Here is a 19,025-nt window from a genome sequence, read left to right as displayed (position 1 = left end):
CTAATAAGAGGGGGGATGGGGAGAGTGAGAGGGAATGGGGAGGGGAGGGCGGATGATAGAGTCCCATTAAGGGGCCTCTGAGAGAAAGAGGGGGCGCTGTGTGGCGGGGGGGGGGGGGTGAGCTATCTTTTGATGCAGAGTAACTTCAAAAAATAAATATGGTCAACAGATTAGAAAAAATTGCAAAGGATGTTACCCATCTGAAGACGCCTTCCTAAGTTAGCAAACATTGAAATTCACACCTGCGAAATTATCAGAAATTATTTCCTTCCTAGTTTTCATAAAAGGATAACATGTTACGTTTATAACCAAACATGCAAACACTATCACAACAGACATGTTCAACACTCGATATCTAAATCTCAATACCTTGTTTGCTTAATTTAATTGGCCTGTAACATCCGATTCATAAAAACACGACACACGTCTTTTTTTCACGACGTCTTGAAAATAGGCGAATGCAGTTCTTTGATGAGAGCAGATTTTCTCTATTTGTTCGTTGCGAGGAATAACAGGAAATAATCAAAAAATTATATCATTTTTTTAGAAATATGTTGAAGTTGCACCGCCTGGCCACCCTGGTTTTCGAAAGACCTGAAAGAAAGTAACCTTTAGTAACAATGGCCTCGTCAGTAAACGGGGCAATTTCAGAAATATGTCCATATCTACAATGTAGGTATTACAAGATGGAAGGTCGTTTTGCCGGCTGAGCTGCGTTTTCGAAAAAAAAGCTATTTTCACAGTCATTATACATTACTGATGATTTTCAGATTCAACTTATGAGATGTACAGCGTATTAGTTTCTCGGAGTGGTCGGCCGTACACCCCGACATCCTGCCTTCGCACATACATATCTGATATTGCGAATACTTTCTCATCCAATTCCAGTAACGGCGTTATACAGGTAACATAATTTTGTTGACTATTTTATTCAGAGTCATAAATATTACAAGAAAAATCATCTGAAACTCGAGAATTGAGTAGGAGGTGCATTGGAACGTTCTTGCACACACAAGACGAACGTGATGACCGTGATTGTTGGGTTCAGATTCGACTCGGCAAGATTCGAGTGGGCTTCACCTAAGAGAAAATTGTCACCGAAAAAATTAAAAAGAAATCAGATATTAGGGATGAGGAGATTGGTGGGCAGCCAAGCCTATCGCCTCTTACCGCAAGGTCGCCCTATCGTGGCGACGTTCCCACAGTCGCGTGGGTTGCTGGCTTTCACGCTCATCCTGTTCTCTGTCCAAATGTCAAGCAAAAGATACCACTCCTTTTTTGTTGTGATCTGTATCTTTGTGATAACGTGCCAAATGTAAAGAATATATTTTTATGAAAATAGTTACGCTATATTATTAGCTCTCCCAAGTCATTATGTTGCGGTTAGGGAGAAAGGCTGAAAGAGTGATTGTCACGGACCTGCAGTGATACTGAAGAGGATAAGTCACCCGAATTGACGTAGAACCTCGCCCAGGTCCAAAATAATTGATCAAGTTACCGAGCATTGTTGAAAGTGCAACAGTGCGATATCAAAGCCTCGCTATTGCTAGAATCCAAACAGATATTGGTGATAAATCAACAGCAACGCTACGAAAAGTTGATTTTGTAGGCAGGATCACAACGCTATTTCAAGAACTAGAGCGTTTACGAACTGATCCGATATTATGCTGATCCGATTCAAGTCACGAGTGCTCATCCTCGCTGCTGATTGGTTCTCAGTCATGACGTCACAGCTTGTGTCCAACTAAGTATGTTTCCCACGCTGCAAGTGCGTGCGTGTCTCGCTCTTGACCTCGTATAAACGACCCAGGATTTTTTAGGTCGAAAAACATAGAAGAAAAGTCAGATTTATTTGAGTAAGTACTGGACAAATACATAATCATATGGTGTAAGTCATCAGAATCGATGAGAACTGGGGCAGTGGTGGGTGTATATAGAATGTGGCACGCGTTGCAGGAACGAAAATGATAATGATCCACAGGTGTTTATCGAGATTGCACTGATTTTTGATGAACGCAATGCGTGATCTGTGAGGGGGGGTTGAGGTCCGGCGTTGTCATGGCTAACACAAACCAACACTCAGAAACATAAATGCTACACCGGATCACTGCCTTCGTGGGAAGATGTAGAAGTAGGGGACAGAGGAAGAAGAGAAGGGAGAAGTTTATTCTTTATGATTTGTGACGGCAGCCATTACAACGGACACCTGATTATAATGACACAGAATAAAGATGATGGCGTCTAAATGGCCGTGTTGGCCTGACCTCACAAGCCGCGGGATGGTGACCCCGAACACATTTTCATGCCTGTGGTCCAGGCGGCCTCGGGGCTGACCTGATCGCACCAGGGGCATGGTCCGGCACAAAAAACTGAGTTCGAGCTGAACCAAATAAAAGCCGGTTTTTTAAACCTTTCTTGTGGCGATAATACCCCAATTGTAAAAAATACCATCTAATTCCTCATATAAGATAACTTCCTCACAACCTCGGGGTATTAAATCGTCGCATTTTCAATTTTCTTGTGATTATTTTTATAATGTTATGAATAAATAAAAGAACACTTCAAAAGTCGAAAATATCCCGAGGAAATGGCCTACAACTTCCTAATATCATTCAGTTTGTTCAAGCAATCGGATACAAAATTGTATCATATTATATTTTCTGATAATGGAACAAAAAATCATCTTCGAGTCCTTATCTTTAAGTTCCGGTTCTGCTTTTTTGCTTTTCAAAAGTAAGCGTATATCCGGAGGGGGTTTCACCCTGGGTGTAGCTGTAGAGACCCAATCGTGAGGCCCGGTCAGTCCTACCCGGCCCGACGTCGTCCACTTCAAAGGCCCAGGACAGCACCCAAGCGTTTCGTGGTCATTGTTATGATAAAGTGTAGTTTCACACCGGGAAAGATGGGCGTACGCTTCTGCGGTGTTCTGCGGTGCTTTTCAGTATAGATCACAATCAGTGATCGCAGCGACGAGAGATTGCCGCGATTATAATCGCAGGTACAATGTAGCAGCGATTAAAAGCGCTTTTTGCGTCGCGCTCAAATCGCTCTTTTGCGCGGCGATTTAGCTGATGGCACGAGATCTATCAGATACCATGACTCGACCATAACAACCTGTTTACTTATCAAAAACAACATTTACCATTTGATTGTAAGATGCAGGTTACTGCTCGGGGTCTTCCCAAAAGGCCCAGTTAAATATCTTCAAAAAATAGCTTTCCGAAGCCTCGAAGCATTTTGTTGGGGTTTTCACCTCATATTATTCTTCCAAAGAGTCTCCAAGACGCATTATTCATCAATTACGCTAATGTTAATTTCATAGTTCATCCTTTCATTCCGTCCAGTTGAGCGTAATCGATTCCGTTTTTCATAATAAGCCGGTAGCCATCTTGAGGGTGAATATACAATTCAAACTCAAATACCTTACAGGTGGAAAATTGGGTCTTTTGTTGTATTGCAATAATGACTGTGAAATTGAGAAATTCCCATGCAACATTCAACAGAATATCTTACAACTGCATTGTAATCAAATAGTACTTTGATTTCAAATAGAATGAAAAGCCCTCTTTTTACTTTTTCATTGAGATTTTCACAAAATTTAAATCTGACAAAATTACCTTAATTTGACATGCACTGATTTGGTGGGTAACTATCGGGAAATGTATGGTTGACCTGTTGGATATAATGCTAGAATTTCGACAGATAGACGTGATATTACTGCTGGGACGGTTAAACTTTCAATTACTTTACGAATAGTTTTGTAGGAGTAATATGGTTTATTTTTCATGTAATGTCTCTTTTACAAAAATGTTTAACTAATGAACACAATTCCCACGGAGCAAGCAAACCTCCGAAGAGCATGCAGATTGACACGTCACTAAACTGATTCGAAGATGCACCTTCTCCCATCACATGGCTCGAATTCTAAATACCCCTGGCCTCGTTTCGTCCCTGCTTGAATTGGCCACAATACCTTCAAGAGAGGGCTGAGAGAGTGTCTCTTTCAGAGTAATTTTCAGCCAGATCTGGCCAAAGGTACTTGGCTGACCAATTGTAACTAAACTGTAATAGTGTGATCACAAATAGTAATGTTGCACAGCTCTTGGCAGCCGGTGTCATAGTTGACCAGCTTTGGTTGACACCGTAAAAGAGCATTGGTTAAGCCTACCCTAGGGATAATCTAGTGTTGTGCAACACCACTATCTTTTAGTAAATGTGATCTGGTCACATTCCTCAAAATGCCAAATGGGGAAAATTGGTAAAACTGAACAAAACGAAACCATATGCCTGTTGCTATGATAATTCCTAAACATGTAAGATGAATAATAATATTGTACAATCAATGAATTATAATAGGACAAAGCTAATATCAGAGTAATGGTCCGATGTATTCGAATGGAATATAGTGCCGAGTCACGCCCAATACATATCTAAATGACTCATCAATAAAAATGTATGAGTAATATGGCTGAGGTGCTGACCATTATTGCTACAATCCCCATCCACCCACCTGAAATATTTGGTTTGGTTGCCTATTCAATCTGCGTGACGGCCAAGAAGAAAGTGATTCCTGAATACCCACGGCCGAGTCCATACAACCTGTTGACCGACCTGTCTTCCGGAAGATGTTGTCCTTCGACGGTTCCCCGACCCATCGCCTCTTGCCACAAATCAGTTTCATAAATCATGTAGTCTACTCATCCTTGTGTGCTGCTCAGCAGACTTGTTTATGACCCGCCAATGTCTTCCTCCAAAACGACCATAGCGGAACTGTCATTTCGGTCGTTTCAAGGGAAAAACTTGTAAGACCTGTGGACAAGTTGAAGGCAGCAGAAAGTTAGGGGCTGTGGTGTACAAAGCCACGTTAGGTTTAACGGAGTCGATAAGAGGATACTGATAAAAATCAATTTTCATTGGTCTTATGGTCCAGTATCCCATGGCCCATGTCAAGTTCGAACCCTCTTACAAAAATAACCGGGTAGCACAGTGGGTATATGCAGCTAGGAAACCCCAGACGCGAAGTCAGGAAGTCCGAACCTCTCGTGGTGTTTGCGCCGGCACCAGGCATGCCAGGAGTACTCTTGACGTGCCACGGTCCATGAGAACCACCCGGGCGTTTCCGATATCACAACTGGACCATGCATGTTTGCCAAAATCAGACTGACTCACTCAATGCAATGTGGATGTCGCCAAGTCGGTCACGTGGGTCTGGAAGCACAACAACCTTGACCTAAGGTCAATACATACACACGCTATGTATCTGTTTGGGATAGAGCTTGTACGCCAAGGGACGAGTTTTGTCCCACGTGCCCCTGGACGCTTGTCAATGTGACATCCGGGTGTGGCATACACAACGAGGCAATTCCTTTTTCAGGTTTGAAATAGCGTGACCCCTTTCCCATGGTGGCGATACTAAGCAAAAAGTCCTCAAAACTATCAAAGAAAGCGGAACACTGCTTTGAAGTCCATTTTAACGAATTCAAAGTCGTTTTCTCTGTATCTATTTGTCGGAAAACATTATTTGATGAGATACATCAGATGAATTTTGATGAAATAAAGCTGAAATGTCCGTACGTACATTGTTATGGGAGTGCTCCGCAACAGACAAGCAAATAAATTAGCGTTGACTTCGCATGAAATGTGGACCTAACGCCCATGAAACTTGTAAAATGGCGCCCGCATCGTGGTGGTCTGACGTAACACCAAAGGAACCCCGCGGATGCGACAACTGGAGTGACATCAAGTGGACACTTCGCCACAAGTAGCAAACTGACGTGACAGTATGATCAACTCAGGGACGAAATTTGTGTAACATCAAAAGGGAAGTTTCTCATATGAGTATTTGCTTGTACTGCGCCTATCACCTGCCATCTCTAGAATTACACCTGATCAGGAAGGACTTCCGGCCGGCAGTGGTCAAGGTCAAAAGCATTTGCGATCTCGAACTTTGTCGTTATCAAAAGACAGTTTTTTACGATTTATACACATGTGTGTTTGTGTACATCATCTAGTCATTGTACTCTATTTTCGACATTTGATTTACCTTTTATGGTATCGATATACCAGTTGCAGACGTACACCGGCTGTTGCAAAAGAACTTACTGAACATTGTCCAGTCCAAAGAGCAAAAAGCGTTTTGTGGAAGCATCATTGCATAGGAGGTATTTGTATATATCATTCATTAAATAAGAAAATAAATGTGATCTTTGCAAACAGGAATGAGCAGCCTTCCATAGAAGGTCATTGGATCACTAAAAAACACTCCCAAACTGAGGTTGGGTGTATTTCGACGACGATACAATGGCCTGCTGCGAGAGGATGGATATAGGAATCTCTGAAATATTGTATTAGCAACAATCCGTTGATGCAATGACGACATTGGTATAGGGAATCAAAAATCTGCCCGTGACCTCGATTAGCCTGATTGCAGTTTTGATTAACTTCACAGGTAATCCATTACACGATAATCCCCCAACCTATTGTCCCTGGTGTCACCAATGTATATGACAAACCTCAGCGCCACAGTGACAAGTCTGACGTTCCCACGGTCCAGGAAAAAGGGTCGAAGGCAGGACATATGGCCCCCTCATTCCCGCTATTCGCACCCTTGTTGATTAAACGCAATATTACATCTTTAAATCCTTAACCGTGCAGTGATTAACTATGTATTCATAATAAGAAACTCACAGTTCAATTACAAACTTTGGTCATCCAGCAGCAGTTCATACAAGTCATGAGCCTTACCCCCTTCCGGTGACCACTGGTGTAAAAACAAGTGTTTTCTTCCTCAGTTCAAAAAAGGCATAAATATTATGGATATTTCTGAGACCAAAGATAACTTTGTTTTGATTGTATTTGTAGCTAATAATGATGTACAAATATAGTCGTAGGTGCGATTAATCTAAAGTGAATATGACACCTTTGTTTACATTGTGTTTTGTAAACAATATAATGGACCCCTTTTATTTAAAATTAACTTGTATACTGGAAGTAAAAAGTTTGCAGTATTTGACATGTTTGATTGGCAATGATTGTTAAAATAAGATATAATAAAGCTGTTAAAATGGTATGCTAAACAACCTTTTTTAGGAAACCAGTATATTCAGTGGAACCTCCATTAGCAGACACCTACGTATTAAGGACAACCTCTCTATTAAGTACGCTAGTTTTGGTCCCAAATTGGTTGTATCCATCAAATTTATCCTCTCTAATCAGGACACCTCTCTATTAAAGATAGCACTAGTCAGTCCCGAGAGTGTCCTTTATAGAGAGGTTCAACTAGTTAAACGAAACTCCCAGAGGTGAAGAACGAACACTGATATGTTTTATTGATGTGTTTCTATTGGACGAGTCTAACCCGGCCAAGCTGAATTAACGGTCTAATGCCAATCATTTTAACCAGAGCCTCTGTGGCCTAACGGACAAGGCGCTGGACTTCTAATCCAGAGATTCCGGGTTCGAGTCCCGGCAGAGGTGGCGCCCTATTTTTTTATATTCTCCCAGACTTCTCTTTGTTTCGTTATATTAGGGTAAAGCAAGTTAATTATGACATAACCAATCAGGTTACCGAACTTTTTCCTCATCTCACGTCAACTCAAAATTACATCAACCTTCATCTAAGTCGAAAGAAATTGATGATAATGTATTTTCAATCACCTTTTTACTCGTTTTCATCCCCGATTCAATTGTTTCGAATGTCCACCGAACAATTTTAAAATCATTTGTTTAAATTTGTGACCGGGAAGTTTGAAAGAGAATGGTTGTTAGTGCCAAACTTTTTCATTTCGGTGACAAGACTTGACGTAATGCCAAATTATTTGTCTATTTTCTTTTCACGACGGGTGCCTCATTAGTGTCACAACCTCTTGGCTCGAACTAAAGAAAAAAACCAACTTCACTTTCTTTTCAAAACTTCGCTCTGTCCGTTTTTATACATAAAGCCGAGGTTACACTCAAAATCCTTGTAATGTTGAGAGCAGGGATTAAATCGTAAACAACTGAAAATCTCAATTAACAAAATGGTCGGAACGTGAGCAGCCATTATTGTCGTTAAACTTCCTGTCACGAGATGACGTAATCGTGTCGTAATAGGGATAGGCCCCTCCTAGTGTTTTGATTTAAGCTGCATAGAAATTCGGTAATTTGCTGGAACGCTTTGTCGACGATTTTATTTTTGGACAAAGGACTTGATTTTTAGATAAAGAAATTGGGGTCTTCATAGCGAGTAAAAAGGGATGGAGGGGTATTTTGCGACACCTCCTGGGCTGATTGGCCGGAGGGACGACGCGCCGTGTGCCACACGTGCAGACCATTGGAGCGTGGGAATATTTTTAAATCGGCTGAAAAAATCTGGATAATGTTTAACCCTTTGGAATGGACACTGATTTCTTCACGTTTTTAGCAAGTTTTTTTAACATTATTTTTTTGTTTTTTACTTTCGTACTCATATCCAGACATTCACGGTATTTTCGTGAAAATCGAAGTTGAAAACACAAGGAATTCGTACTACCTGTATTAAGACTTGTCCTTTCCCAGGTCATTGAGGTGACATTTCGTCCTTTCTTATGGCCAAATGATACAAGGGTCCAAGCAGGCCTCCTCAAATTCAGCCCGCAAGGAGTAAAACCGCCGTTTATAGCTGTTTCCCTGATGGACCATGGGCACATTAGAAATTTGATCATCATACTTTTTGGTGGTCCAAAGCGGTAAAAAAAAACCTAAAAAATACAATACGCACATCAGACATTCGAAATAAAAGAGACAATTTCCTAAATGTGGAGGAGGGGAACACGTAGATAAAATTGCCAAATCATGTTATGTGAGCTTGGACTTTGTTTGCGTCCCGGGGAAGTTATTTGCCTTCAAGACCACGGTCTGCTTGCTACATTCATCGGGCGGTAATTCGAACCCCCTGCCACCCGGAAAAACACACTTTCGGACACGATACAACTTCTGGAACGTGTCCCGCTGCCGAAAACCTGCGCCGGATTGGTTTTGGTGGTCTTGCACCTGTGATGTGTAACCATCTTGAGATTGAACTGTCAGTTTTGAGAGACATGTAACTCTACAAAACAACCATTCAGGACAAGTCAAGATGTCCCGCAAACGGGTGATTAAAATCGCTGCGAACTGAGATAATGATCGCAAGCAACACAATTGCTTGTTTGCTGCGGTCATCGCAGAATCGGCGATTACATGGACCTGCGATCAATGTATAACCCAGCGATTTCCGATTACCCAAAGACGAGAGATATTTTTGTTGCACATAGCAGCAATTTTGATCACAGGTCGCAGCGCATAGAAGCCTTGGCAATCATGATAAAATATCCACATTTTAGGGCAACTTGAGCATGAGATATCATGTTGGTTTTTCAGCGCAAAATAACTTCCTACAGGAACGTGACTTCTCCAGGCAGTTTACAGTGCACTAAGTGAACTGACAGTAACCATAAGCCTATCTGAAATTCGCAAGCCAGGTCCAAAACCGCCTCACAACAAGAGCGAAAATCATTATTAGGGAACGGTATTTGTCATACTACATGGCGACGAACAGGGGCATTATCCTCCCGGCCACCAACATATCAGGTCCAAGTTGTCCCTTTAAGCAGATTTCGACCACCGTGTTGATCTCGAGTTGGTCGTGCGCAGCTGCGGCCGAACGTGACGTCTCAGTGCTTTCTGATAGTTTGGCAATTTCTCATTTATATTCCCTGTTGTGACTGCTATCGTTTTCTTTCGGCGTTTTGACCTACACTTCATGCTTTATTTGATTGAATATCGTTATAAAAGTCTTGACTAAGCCATGGTCATTTGTAGCTCAATCAACCTGTCCTAAACGACCAACTTCTTCCACTTCCCCTCATAAAAACAGGAAATGTAGTTGTGCCGATTGAAATAAAATATTAAATTCATTTTTTTCTTTTCGCGAAAAGCATGCACTCTAAAAGCTTTTCACCTTTGTATTGCCTTGACGAAATGTAACTTTTGAAACGGAAATTCTAAAACACCTTGGTTACAGCGTTTCATTTTAAAATGGATTATGCTTGGCCTCGTTTTAGCCACAGAGGGTTTGGTGAGACCACTGGTTCGTATCAAAATGTGTGAAGAGCAGATTCTCGATCGATGGTCTATATCAAGTTTGATGTGTTTTAGAATAGAATATTGATAGCTCACTATCAGTATCAATTCCTTAAGGAACACATCCTCTTACTATTGAATGCGTTACCAAAAATACGACAACATTTGAACAAAATGGCTGCCACCAATTGTTCGCGCCTGCGCACAGCGGGAAGCTCAGGATCCGCTCTAATCTACCAGGGATAATCGGTTCAACGAGTTACCATGAAAGGGTCGGACCCTGCCGCCTGGCGGGAGGTAGGAGGGTTTCAGACAGATTACGAGTGTCACCAGTTGCTGGCCGGAATGGTGATCTTTTACGCACTGGGCCTTGCGGCGGAGGCCCCCGACTGGGTGCTGGCGGTGAGTTGGGTCATCTTGTTGTCCCTTTGAAACCGATCGGCTGTTTTGTCGAACCGCCTTCGAAAATCTCAAGTTTTAGGCCGAATATCTCATTTCTCTCTAGTAATTCATACTTGCATCAGCAGTGTATGACTGGTCATATGCCGGTAGTACACACTTATGCGCTGTCTAGTGCCTCGTATCAATCGTAGTGACAATTGTTTGAAGCCTTTAGGCCTCAATGCTCAGATAGTACCATAGTGACCGTACATACTGATAACTTTAACATAGGACTACAAAAGAAAAATGTATATCGACAGAACTTTACCATCTTAGGACGTACCCAACTTTAGCAGTGTTCGTAAACTGCTTACAAGAAGCTACAAAAAATGAAAATTTCCAGACAACTTGAAATGCTCCCTCGAATTCCAATTAATTAGAGATTCACCTATGAGCAAGTAGACAACATCTATAAATATCATCACCAGACTTTCAAGAGGGATTAAAGAAGATCTCGCCAAAATATCGGCGACAGCTTTCACGGAACTTTAACCCTAGAAAATGACAATTTGCTCTTGCGCCCTCGAAAGGCCAGCTTCCAGGCGCCACGAGGGAAGCTGACCAGCCAATCCCTGGCCACTCAAACCCCAAATATGGGATGAGTAGAGAGGACAAGATACTCCGATTATTTGATTTTGCTAATCAAACAAATTGTTACGGATTTATTTCAAGTTGGTCAACTTGGTGACATGAGGCACGCAGTCGGGTGCGCATCTTATTTTGTCCCGGTCTGAAGTGGACTTGGGACTTAATTGACCACACAGTGTTCGGAACATCAAGGTATCGTCCCAGTTACCGCCGATTTAGTTCGTTTGTTTGATAGATTAATGCAAATAGAAAGAAGACCATGTCTGCTGTTCTCTGAGACCTAGATAATCACTTGTTCAACCCATGACAAAATCGAGGAAAAAGAGTTCTATGTACATGTAACTGAATAATCATTTACTGGTTTTTTTGGGGATCGCATGAAGTCATGACAGTGTTGTCGCTTGCCTGAGCCCCGTGCGAGAGACGGCGGCGCGCGTGGGGTCAGAGAGAAGTCAATAAATATGGGCGGCATCGTATGCGATCCACAAAAAGATCATCCCTCCTGAATCTACGAGTAATAAAGTCAAATGAGAATAGAAACGAATAAAAAGTTGAGTAACGTTGCAGAGGATTATTTTGAGTGCCGGGTGAATGTTGCGGCTTTTCAAAAATGACAGGACGCGTCCGGATTGCCCGGTCAAACATGAACTCGTGACTATACCCCTTATCAATACATCTTTGATATCTTCGCATGTTTGCGCGGAGATTTTGAATGATGTAAGCGGGGCTTATTGGCCAAAATATCCGTCTGGCCATGTCATCTTGCATCAGTTGTGTCGTGTGGGCCACACGCGTAACAAAGCACGCAAAACCGACAACCACTAAACCCAAATATCAACAAAGGCGATTACGCAACACCCGCAGCGGCCATTTTGATTATCTTGACGTTGCGCAACACTCGGCTGCAGCCACTGTGCGCCGTGAAGTTTGTTTACTAGCCGAAAAATCTGCTGAGAATGCAGGTCTTTGTTTCGAAAAAAAGGACTTTTCCCGCCGTTTTAGTTCCTTGCAATTAAAATTTAAAAATATCCGAGTAGCAAAGCTTTAAGTTTAATATTCTTTGAAAGAATGCGACCCTTTTTCATGTCAGACGACCCTGTTCGTTTGATGAATTCCGAAATTTTGTTTTCTGGATTCCGCGACAGGAGCAACTGTGAATTATCTTTGATATTGAGCCGCGGATAGTGAAGGACCAGAGAATCTCAAAATTCCGCCAAACGTATCTGAACAAAAAATGTCGAATTTTCGGCCCGATTTGGGGCCTTTCTCTGACACTAACACTTGACATGCTTGAACAGCCTTCGTATATTACTACGCTGTCAGAGGTCTATCTGAGAAAGGCCCCATTCTGGGCCGTAAATTCGAAATACTGAAGACTACTACATGCACTTGTAGTCATAGTGTCATATATGGTGCTTTCTCCTTACTAACACTCATACTTGGGTGTATTTTGGAACAATCAAAGACCTGATGCGATGCGGTGATGTTTGACGTACACGTACGCTGTTTCTTTAATAATGTTGATAATCATCATTCTTTGAGAGAAAAGAAACCTAGCAAATGTGATGGACAGCACCGTCCATTTTCCAACAATTTCATAGCATTGCAGGTAAACCAGAGACACACACGTCTAGCCAATCGAAAAAGCCATCGGGGTATTTTCAAAAGATCACCTTTGAAACCCGAAGAAGTCACTCTCCATAAAAGATTTATTTCAAGATGGCAGCGCGTCGCGTCTCAAACTCAAATTGCGTAAGACTGTCACGGTGTGGTCTTGTCCACCCGCGTAATCGTGGACACCACCTTTTGTAAGCGGTCAAGATCGCGTACTATCAACAATCGTCACAACCAATTACCGAATCCGAGATTCCATGAGATTCTGGAAGTCAAAGAAAGCAGAGTCTCCTGGTCATCTCAAAAGCGCCCATCCCATTGTTGAGCAGACGATGCCGTACTTTTCGCAGACGGTCGTCAATTGTTGCTGGCGGGTGTTAAGGAATATGATATCTGAGATTGATGTGAGGGGTGAGGCCCTTTTGTGTGAGACCCTTTGAGGGCGCATTGTGTAACTGCTGGTCAAGGGAAGTTTTCACGGAGAAGAGCTCATTGTGTAACCCCAAAGAAATTTTTGTCCTAGTGTCAGTGAAGGTAGGTTTTGTGCCGAATCCCTTTCAAAAGGACGCTTTGTGTAACCGGTGGTCAAGGGAGTAGTCTTCGCAAAGTGATGCAAATACTCTTTGTCCCGGCCTCTGAGGATGGACGCATTCACTGGTCAAAGCGGGACTTTCGCTTGATGCTTATTGTGTAACCTCATAGAAGTTTTATCTCTTTGTCCGCGGAGGGAAATTTGAGCTGGCTCCGTCCAGGCTCCGCTCGCATGGTCAACGCATGGCCGGTCAAGGGGCGCGCGTACTGGGTCCTTGCGTCCAGCTCGAGTGCTCAATGAAAGTCCTATTCAATAGGTCTTACCTGCGTCTCTCAGGAGATGATGACACGCCAAGGTATCTTTTTGTTCCATTTCATTGTGCCTCCAAAATGATGGCGAGGTTATGTAATACGCCTTCTTTTGCTCAAAGTCAATCGGGTGTCAGACCTTTGTGTCCTGACATCAATTCAACTTGATGCCTGGAGATCAGGCGATAGATGGGGGTATAAGATTCTTGAGAGCTGATTGATGACATCTTATATATTTTGAAGAGTCTGGGGATTTGAGTGACAGGGATAGCAAGTCATTTGGACCCTATCCAAAGATCTTGGTCATAGCTGAACCTTGTCTGTAGCCGCAACATCACTTACGCACGGTATCGTGTCTCAAGCTTCGGCTTCTGCGAAGGTTTCACAAACATCGAAGTATCCATTAACGCAATTTGCAAAAGCATGGCATGATTTATTCAGGAGTTATGACAGTATCCGTAAGTAAATGTTTAATACTAGCTGTATGGAAAGAATACCTTTTTAAAACCAACTTGACTTTCTCCAACTTCTATTATTGCCGAGTAACAGATGCAGACACCTCGCGATAGAAGGCCGAACTATCGTATTTAACACGCCGTACTGATCATTGGCCGGCATGGCGGGTGTACGGGGGGGGGGGGCACCATGTGGGACGAAAATCGTGGTTGATGAAGGCCGAAGTGTTTCAGATTCTTCGACGTTTTGAGAACATAGGGTTGGGGCTGAGTCATGGCCGACGAGACGGGCCGGGGAGAGGATCTGTCCAGCGGCAGAAAAACTGCCTTCCGTTGTCAGACTTTATTCATATTGGGTGGAAACATTGTGTAATGTAGTATACCTCCAAAGCTACCTAATTTCCAAAGATTTCATGCAGTGGAACATTTTTTTCACAGTAACTTATTCATTGAACTGTGAAATAAAAGTGTTGGACAAGATCCACTTTTTGTAACTTGCCATTGTGTGTGATACAAATTTCATTTCCAGGCGCTTAGAAATGAAATTTGCAACACCCTCACAAGTTCACGTTATCGAATTCGTGATAATCACAGGTTATCGTGTTGTATCGGAGATAGATCCACTGATTGCAGGTGTAGCGATTTGCCCGCTGTTGCCAAGTAGAAAACTGGCCCAGAAGGGCTCCGATTTGTTCTCACGCTGCCCGAGCGGCTATTTGTTAAATAATATTAGGGAGTCTGATAGTATAGGTAAATACTCCTGATCAACAATGATAACTGTATCGAAGTGAGAAAATGTAACATAGTGATAAGTAGCTGAAAACAAGGCCCAGTTTACTGAAGTTTTATGCAAATTTGAGCAGTCTCGGCCAGGCCTGAGATTGTGAGAATGTCATGGAAATTCTGAAATTAAATGTAATGTAAGTTCTCATTAGCGCTTTTATACTGCACAACTATGCTGTTTGAGAGCGTGTTTCAATCATTTACCAGCTCAATCCAGAGAACCTTTCAATAAAAACCAAGTAGGCCTACGCGAAATATACACATTGTACTGAAACTCAGCTCCCTTTTCAAAAAGTAAAAACCTAGAAAAACAAACTAATTTGCACCTTGGCTCTCTAACTACGGTGACTCCGCTGCGTCTCCATCAGGCCAAATGTTATTACACCTGCACTTTAATTTCACCATGTCACTGCATGGGTCCTTATGGCGATAAAACGCTAAATTAATTTCTCAATCAAAAATGAAAGGTTCTTTAAAATACGGATTTCTATAGCACTAAAATTAAACTACGAATATATTGTGATGAATATGGCAATTAAATTTATCCAACTATGTCACGTAATAAATTTGATAAAACATGTTCAACCGTAGATCATTAACGCGTCAAAGCAGCATTGCAATCTCGTCTACAGGGGGTTTTACGCCGATTGTTACATTGTGGTATATATTCACCTCGCATCCGAGAGACGAGGTTACATTCAGCCACAAAAGGGGTGTAAAATACAATATGTCAGAGAAATCATTCCAATTTAACTTGGAGCGAGGCAAATGTGAATTTTAAGCTTCAAAACACAGGTTACTTTATTCTTCTCTTGTGAAGCAACACCTATTGTTATTCGTTAGCTGTTGTTATTGTAAACACAATTTGTCATTCTTACAGGTACAATTAATCGTCTTAAGGGTACTAAGGGTGAATTAAGGGCCCCGTGCGTGACTTGGATTACGTCATGGAGTTGTTGCCATGTCGAGAGTGATGCTGCACCAGGCGGGCAGGTTGCAAATGCCAGCATTATCTCTGCGTGATAACGGAAGTGTTATACAGGTATGATTTCAGCAAGGTACTGAATCCTTCCCGCGTTGCCATACTAGTATACCTGCAGCTGTCTGCTCTTTAATTACGGCCCTTTTTGGCGCGAAATTGTTGTGGTATGCTGATGTTGGTAACTTATCGTTCTGGGCCATTTGGAACACGTGGCAGATCAGCCAATTAGGAGTACAGCTAGTTGAAACCAAAAGAAGGCCCACCACGACCATCATACATTGTCATATCGGGTGTAACAAATATGAAAGTCTCCTCTCGAATTATGCGGCACAAAATGGGCCTAACCAGTCAGTCATGTAACATTGAATTTTAGATGCCAACTGACCAGATCTTATAAGGATCATTTACTAACCCGGATCGAATCGAAATCTTGACAACAAAGGCCTTGCTTGGGGCCTCTCTGTGATATGGGATATATTCCTTGGACTCAAATTTCTTGTACACCGGAAAATGTAGAAGAAAATGCGAGCAAAAAACGCTCATTCAAATGACAGGGCTTCCCCAGGCTGTTTCGTGGAAATAGCCTAACCATCCCAATCTCTGACTGTACGATTTTTTTGGCAAATTGATGTAATTCTTTCCAGTTCCATGAAGTTGAGAGATGAGAAGATAAGTGTGCGTAATCCCCAGTCAGTGACCGATAATACGATCTTTGTGATAGACCACTCGCCCATGATTATAATAACGCCCATCCTGGTCAGCAACTTCCGGTTTCCATTTTTTACTCGTCGCGCGCGCCTGTCTTTTTGACACATGTCCTTTTGTTACAAAGCCATCACATCGTGCACTAATTTACAAAATTAAAAGTTCCGGGTGTCTTTTGAACATTTTCGTAGAATTTCCTGGTCTCTTCACACCAGGTGTCGATATAGAATGAATGAAATCGAGATAAAGATTGAAAAATAAAACGAGTAAAAATAAGTGTGTTCACTTCAGTTTGTAATCTTGCCATTATCCAGTAACACAGGCCCTAAAGAGGAATTCGATATAACTTCCCATTTCATGACAAATTTTACGTCCTGTCCATCATGCATTGCCAACCATTCAATATGTCACATAAGGAGAGCATTTTGAGATTGTGTACAGTTTTTTTATCAATTTCAGAATATGTTTTATATACTTTTTGCAAAAAAAGGACACGGACCTACAAGTGTATACAATAGGCATGACGGATTCATGATGAGGAGAATCACGCAGATACCGAAACGCTCATAACGTCACAGCGGAAACGACAGGCCCTGATCTCATACGCTTGTCCAAGGAGGTTATATAAAACTTCCTTGATTTGTCATAGCAACGAATAAAGTGGAAGGTGATGAAACCAGAAGAACCACTCTCCCATAACGGGAATATTCAGTATATACTGATTACATTTTTGCCAAATATCTGTTTTAATACCTTCGTGCGTTATGTATCTTCGTCGGGGGCTCAGATTGTTAATGTATGTTGTCATTGTTGTTACAACAATGGTCAAAAACTTTTACTTGTTAGTTTATTAGTCACAATGCAGATTTGCCTACAATACTATGTGAATGTCCGTCGAACAAGTGTTAAATAACTCCCATCAGCCCGACTCAATCGGAAACATCACTTGAGTACAATAAAAACATTGTGTAATTACGAAATCGGTTGGGGTTTGATCTTAACGTCCATCTTGTTTTTGATACTGGCTTATTATGCGCCATCGGTCCTTGTTCTAGAGTTGTTATTGTTTTAGAGTGCATCACGTTGCGTAATCTGTGGCACCCCAAACCCCTGGCTCCGTATAGCAACGGCCCAGGAGGAAGTTTGTAAATAAGATAGGGAAGTCCCCCTCCCAAAACGGGAAATTAGCAGCGAATATTATGTCAAAATCTGGTATTCCATAGGCCCGACAATATTTTTGAATGATCATGCGTACCGGTATGCCAAACTTGCATCATAGTCCCTTTAAAGCGACGGCGGACTTCTAAAGATGGCCGTGTAGCAACTGACCTACGGAAGTATACCTGAATCAGGAAATGAAAGTGTCCTCCCAAAACAGGGAGATTATGTCAAAATCGGTTAATTTTAGGATAACATTGTACATCTAATGTATTGTGGGCACCCCCCCCCCCCTCCCCCAGCCACAGTCCCCTGGTAAGGGCATTATTACGGAATGAAACCGCATAGGCACTGGTTAGAAACTGACCTTCAGATTCTGAGAAGAGTCCGCTGCCAAACGGGATGATTTGTAATGCATATTGAAAAATCGGTTATTTCTATCGGCGAACTAACAATATTATTTACTTTATTAGCTTTTCAAATGAAAGCATTTTCATGTATGTATGACCTTACGGCATATTGCGTCAACTTGCTGTACCGTTAAGGAATGATAACCCATAGGCCCTAGTTAGCAACTGACTGGGAGGAAGTAATTTGAATCAGAGACGGGAAATGCCCTCCCATAACGGGGAAATCAGTCATGAAGAAACACTTTGGCGTAAAATATTCACAATGTATGATGAACTTTTGCACATAAGGTCCACATTAGTTGCGGATTAAGTGGTAATTTTTCCAATCAGTCGTGGGATCGTAGTTTTTGTTGCTGGGTTGGACCGACCTTACGAATGCCAAATAACGGTGTTCCTTTAAAAGTACGAATATGTCATAATCACCAGAAACAACACGTCACTCGAAATCATCATCTCAATTACAGCAATGAACTAATGAATTCTAACTGAAAGTAGTTTAGACTGCACTAATTGGGTATTATATTCAACATGAATATCAACAAAATCGCAAGCCTTTATCGATATCATATTATCTAAAGAAATATTCGAAGGGTTCACCAGAAACAAATGGACCACTCAATGACGTCAATGACAAACTCCTTCACAGGGCTCTTGAAACCAACGCTCCCTTTCACCTCTGCCGTGTAGAGTACTCTTCAGCACGTGCGTAAGGAGGTACAATAAAACCCAGCATACAAGTGGCCCGGATGCTGGCTTATTTTTCGTCGGAAACCATGCTTGTTGCATACGGAATTTACTTTTTTATCTCTTCCCCATCTCACAGCCTCACTACAAGAGGTTGCTAAGGACTCCTAAGTGGTTTCTAGGGTACTCGACCATTGCCTTAGTTTCCGCCTGTGGTTTCCGGGTGTCGTGAGGTGGGTCGGCGGTTGCTATACAGCGGACGACTCTGGCACTTGGCATTCCGTATCA

General features: G+C 42.1%; 1 non-coding gene across 1 annotated transcript; it reads left to right on the top strand.

Annotated features, from left to right (window-relative positions):
- Positions 1–7,403: 7,403 nt before the first annotated feature.
- Trnar-ucu (transfer RNA arginine (anticodon UCU)) lies at positions 7,404–7,476 on the top strand. The gene has a single exon. It is a non-coding gene; the product is annotated as a tRNA-Arg (tRNA).
- Positions 7,477–19,025: the final 11,549 nt, after the last annotated feature.

The sequence above is a fragment of the Lineus longissimus genome, chromosome 12 (assembly GCF_910592395.1).
Source record: "Lineus longissimus chromosome 12, tnLinLong1.2, whole genome shotgun sequence".
NCBI lineage: Eukaryota > Metazoa > Nemertea > Pilidiophora > Heteronemertea > Lineidae > Lineus > Lineus longissimus.
Note: the sequence above shows the minus strand (reverse complement) of the source record. Positions and strands in the feature narration are given on the sequence as shown.